Source organism: Gymnogyps californianus, chromosome 5 (genome assembly GCF_018139145.2).
Source record: "Gymnogyps californianus isolate 813 chromosome 5, ASM1813914v2, whole genome shotgun sequence".
In the NCBI taxonomy this organism is placed as follows: domain Eukaryota; kingdom Metazoa; phylum Chordata; class Aves; order Accipitriformes; family Cathartidae; genus Gymnogyps; species Gymnogyps californianus.
The window spans coordinates 8,713,488-8,719,487 of NC_059475.1; positions in this window are offsets into that span (position 1 = coordinate 8,713,488).

Here is a 6,000-nt window from a genome sequence, read left to right on the forward strand (position 1 = left end):
TACTATTTATATTTCAAATGTCTACTTAATTAGGTGGCTAGTTGTGGTAGAGATCACAGGGAGATTATCTATTTATTTATTTATTATGAAGAAAGCGTGTTCTCAAAATCTTATTTACTTCTGAAAAATGAATGGGACTGAGTAACCAGTGCCAGGGATGAGTAATCAGTGCCAGGTTAGTCATGCTTCACTGGCTTGCAAGGGATGGGAAGCTCACTGACATAGCAGCTCATCAGCCCAGACTTACCCTCTGCCTGGCTCAGTGTCTGGTCACTGTGGATTCCCACTGTGCTGCTTTGTGCCACCTCAGATGGCCATGTCAGTCAAGTGGATATCAACTATTTCTGGCTTTTTGAGGTAGATGTCTCCTTGTTCATCTTATAAAGGTGCTTCAGTTGTGCCTGTGACACAAGCCATATTCAGACTGGCAAATGCTATTCAGTTCCATCAGGCGTACCGACGAGTTTTCACAATGATGGCTTAGGCAAATTTCCTAACTATAGGTTTCTTCTTGATGGGGAATTGTTGGCCAAGAGCTCATGAGTGAGCAGTGCACTCTTTCCAGGAGAAAAGGAGGTCTGTTCATTGCCCAAGTAGAAATTCAGATGTTAGAGGGGTGTTCGAATGAGGCCTGGCGATGCAGACACAATTAGCGGATGTTGCACCTGCCAGACCTGCAGCAGATATTAATGTTGCTTAGAAAAAAGGGTCATGAACAGAGATGTCAGACTCTGAGACTCCTAAGGAAATTACGCTGTCAGCAAAAGGCCAGGCAGACCCCCGAGACGGGAGAATGCGCCAGGAGGTTCCTTTTGCTGGGAATGCAGAGTTTTCCCCGTGGGGAGTGGGGGTTGGCAGCTGCACACCTGCCTCCTCTGCAGCTTCCCAAGTGCCGCCCCAGATGGGAGCGTTCGCTGGAGATGGCCCACGCTGCTCCGAGCAGTTTCCTGAGCCCTGTGGCTGCTGTCAGGGGAAGGAACAGTAAGTGAAACATGGCATTGTTTCATTTCACTAAAAAGAAGCAGATAACACAATGGATAAAATAATGTTCACAGTCCCCATGTATGGCTCAATACTGGTGCTTAAAAGCATTGTTTGAATAGTGGACCAGCAATAAGCACACAGAGAGGAGTTTTTAAATGCTTCTAAATTGCACTGCAACAAATTCCCTGCATTTCCTCCCAGTTTTCACAGTCTCCATCATCATGACACATAAGTAATTGATGTAGTGCCTTGCTCCACATACCTTCTTGTTCTTGAAGCAGCTGGGGTGCTCTGCACTTTGAGTGTTCTCCTTTCACTTGAACACCGAAGGGCTCGCATTAAAAAGCAAAAGAGCTTTGTTAAAACTTCACCCATGAAAGGCTACAAGACAGGACAGAAGCCCTGGAGCCACGAGCTTTGCCATGCCTGATTTCTAGAGACCTGGCCCCTGTAAATGCCCTCACATGCCTGTAGTCTCCGTCTGCACTGCTTGGTGAGAGTGAGGGACCTCAGGAGGGGATCCCAGCCCTCCAGGCCTCCTCCGCTGCCCTGCAGCCAGGGTGCTGCACAGGCTGTTGCTTGGAAGTAGCCCCTGGGGAATGAGGTTTCCTCTCCTGCCTGCCACTCTCACTGGCCAGCTGCCCTGTTTGGGGCAACATGCAGGCAATGCTTGTCTGGGATCCACTGCCAGGAAACTTCTTCAAATAAGAACCTTCAGGCTTTTCTTTTACTTCCATGAAGAGATCAGGGAACACTCTTACTTTAAAACGTGATAAGAGGAGGTGATGGAGCTGTGACAGTTATTCAGTCACAAGCCAATTAGAGCACTCATCAGAACATGAGGACTTGGGATTCCCTTAGTAGTCCAAGGACAGTTGTGCCTTTGAAGTTAAATCCCGAAAAAACCACCCAAACCCAGATAAATCATCCCAGGAGCAAGACCAATGCCCAGGTCTCCTCCAGGACTCCAATGAACGCTCTAGGTGGTAAGTGCCACTAACGCTTTCTTCTTCTGTTTGGCCCAATAAAATCTGAGTCATATTCTGGAAAAGTAGAAAGTTCAAATCCATCATAAATATCACCTGATCTGCAATATGGAAATGAGCTAGAATAATTGCTAAAATACGGAATTAAAAGTTAACTCTTTCCTCCTGCTTCCACAGCCTCTTCTCCCACCCTGTGTCCTAGAAATATTTATTTGTATTCTCAGATTGAGAGTCACTGCAGCCAGCCGCACTGGGAGTTCACCTGGAGTGCTCACTGAAACACCTCAACTGCCCAAACTTCAGCAAGCTTCTTGCAGCAGCATAAAAACTTCAACATTTACTGCGTCAGTGAGAGAGAGAGAAAAAATCTGCTATACATCTTTAAAAACTTATTGCTCTCCTGTGGCCCTAAGGTGAGCAAAGAGAAAGCCTGGAAGTTTGTCCTGCAGTGAGACAGTGAGCAAGCTGTATATCGACAGGACGTCTTAATACAGTTACAAAATTAAGTGAAGGGCACTGAAAGAGGGATATTCTGTCACCTAGTCACTTCTTTTGTGAAGCCACACATAACACAAAGTTAATTAAAGCTTCTACTCTGAGAAAAAGGAATGTTCCATTTGGTAAATTTAGAAACAGCTGGTTAGTTTTATCCATTACTTTTGTGCTAACATCAGTTGAGCTCATTCAACTCTCTCTTTTTATGAAGCTGTCCTTCCTATGCTACCTGATAGCTACTAATTGCTGCAACTACATTTCTGAATTGCAAATTTTCTGCACTGATAAAAACTTTGATTGCCTGTCAGCTACACATAAGGAAAAGATCACCAGTGCTAAATGAGGTGTTCCACGCTTGGATAATAATGCCTAATGAATTATTCAAAAAAGAATGCTTGAATGAAGCAAACAATTTGAAGGGTTACTAGCAGCCGTAACAGTTCAACAGCCAAAAGAACAAAAGTATCATCCTGAAAATTACACTAATGATTAAAAAATGCGTATTAATTCTACATTTGGAGAAAAAAGAAATGCCAATCTGATTTTAAAGGTTAATCATTATTTTTTCACTAATGCTCTAATCTCTGGGAAAAACACCCTTTACCAATATTTTGGGACATATAATATTATGACATAACATATTTATATAATTTTCCAGGCATTAACCCTCTCTGCAAATTTCAAATTTCACTGTAAAAGAATAGAAAGCCCTGTTTGAAAGCTATTACTGTCCACAGGGTTCTTTCTATTGCTTTAAATGAACCTCAGATCAGGCCCAGTTTCCAGCACAGCAGCATCATACTGGTTGCACTGTGGTCAAGCACTACTAAAGGTGCTCTCAAGAGATGGACTGTCGAGCCACAGCCCGGCCTCAACCACACCAAAACATGGTCCAGAGTGTCTGAATTACTCCAGACTGGGTTTGGTGTGGTGAAGCCAGAATCTGGCTCTCACCATTCACTTTGTGAAACCATTTGCTAAATGAGAAAACAGGTGATGGAAACAAGATCCACACGTTCAAATTATAACAAAAACAACAGCTATATTCACAGAACTGCTGTAATAAGCAACTCTTTCCAGCCCAGATTTGATTGTATCTTTGAAAAAAAGTGGACGGCTAATGGGGAAAGAAATATTTTTTCTAAATTCTGCTGGCTAAAGGGAGAAGGATAAAAGAAAAAGAAATCCTTAATAAACCATGAGAATTTCATGGATGTCCAATGCTGACACATTTTCAGCTTTCATAAAAAATATATTTCCAAGACCAAAAGCGACAATTTATTATGACAGACTCTCTCTGGTTGCCAAAAACCAAGAAAAATCTGAGAACTAAATCCTAACGAACATCTCCTGTAAAATATTAGCATTACATATACATGAAAAATAACAGCACAATGGCAGTGACACGTTTATCTGCTTTGCTGTTAAAAACACTCCCAATTGTTCCGCTTGGAACTGAGCTAACGGAGACACACCATCATATGCAGAGAGATCTCACAACGATAGTACAATGTTGACTATGCTAAGGAAGGATTTGTAAAATAGCATTTATTAAAATGAAACCCAGTCAACCACTTAGCTACCTCTGTTGCAATTTTACAGCTATAAAGCCTTTGGTATTAGACGCCAATTAGTGATTTTATTATAAAGATGTTCAATGTCAAGATAACACTTCTTCTCGTTTCTGGCAGTGACACTGAATGGTGGATAGAAGAAATGACTTCAGGAAAGCTTAGCTGACCATCTGCTTAGGCCTGCTCACTCACTGATGATTAATCCTTTCCCTCGAGGACAATGTCTCCATGTGTTTCTCTTGCTGTCTTTTTAATGTCACAAAAAGAGGTTGATAAACACATTCAAGTCACAATTAAAAAACATTTTAACTGACCAGTTGCCCCTGATGATATTATTAGACAGTTTTAGTCACTGTTGTAACAATGCATTTAGTGGTGTTGATGTGAAGTGGAGATGAAGATTCTTTAATGTGCCTCCTACCTATTTTTATGTTTAAGTGACATTTAAATGTTTACCTTGATGCTTGCAAACAAGCAGTTTGCAAGGGGCACGGGGAGAGGGTCATTTTTTACCCTACAGAAGCAAAAACTCTGGAAACAGTATTTGCAGGACTGCAGGGTGGCTGCTGTGTTCCCTTGCCTGGGGTGGGGGAGGAGGAGGAAGAGGAGGAGCAAAAGACCTGACAGAGATTTTAGGCAGATTGCAGCGATTACTTCTAGACAGAGATAGGTTTCGCCAAATGCACAAGTGATTGATTTCCCATTTCCTCACAACAGGTCAGAGCACAGTGAGTGCTCATGGGCCTCGTGAACACACAGGAGTCACACGTGTGCAGGGACATCCCATTGGTGACATGGAAGCTGTTATAATAATGAATAGAGCAGTGTTGGCTCCTATCTGCCCTCTTTTCTCGCACGGATGACGGTATGAATTTTGCTCCGTGTGGGAGGCAGGTTCATGCTCACTACTTTACAGAGCTGTCCTGATGGAAGAGGTGATTAGCGAGAGACTAACTGCTGACAAATGAGAGGACCAGCTTTCATGAGGACTGGCAGTCGCAGAGCTCAGCACCTCTGGCCACAAGATTACTTTCTATTTATATTCTCAAATACGGATTTAGGGGGCCAATTTCTAGTGCTCAGGGCCTGAACTTTCATCTCTACCCCAGCCTTTTATTGCATAGCATACTTTTATTCCTCCAATTGATCTGCACATGCAAATAACAGGATCACATTTCTTGGCAGTCCCAGAATGGAAGCACTATAATTCCCAAGTAGCTGGGCTGACTTATTTATCACCTACCTGATTTAAAGCAAATTTGGCCAGTAGAACAGTTAATGATGATCTGCTTGCAATTGATTCCAAATATTGTCCTGCACTTATGATAGTAGTGGTTTTCAAACTTCTTATCCATATCATTATATTTACTTTCATGAAGTCTCACACTTAGAGTATATCAACCCCCATCAAATAAAATACATTGAGCACTTGATAAATCAGAAATCAAATGCTCAAAGGAAGCATAAGACCTAGTGATGTGAATCTACTTTAGTCTTATGAAGGCATCATGGAGGGCATTGACTTCACAATTCTAGTGATGAATTCGAGTGTCTCCACACAGATTGCCTCTCAGAGTTTCCTTTACCTTTTCCAGACCTATACCTACATCATTGTCTCTCATTAGATTAAGGGACTTAAACTGCCCTGTGACTTGGTGGCATTTCTACTTCTCTGAAAGTTTCCATACTAACAAACACACTGCCTTTCAGTATCAAAGCCAGTCAGTGTTTTCTAGGAGTTTGACCCAGAGAACTGCTACTGCCCCTTCTGTGGCTATACGGGGTGGAGACAGACACTTCGTGGTACAATCACATCCTCCCCTTGCAAGCTGGCATCTCTCAATAGGAATTTTGTTCATGAATTGAGGTCACAATACGGCCCTGAATCGTCCTACCTGTCCTTTTGTTGTAATGCCTTAGCTTCACATGCACACATAAAGCAGGGCAACGTTAGGGAAGTA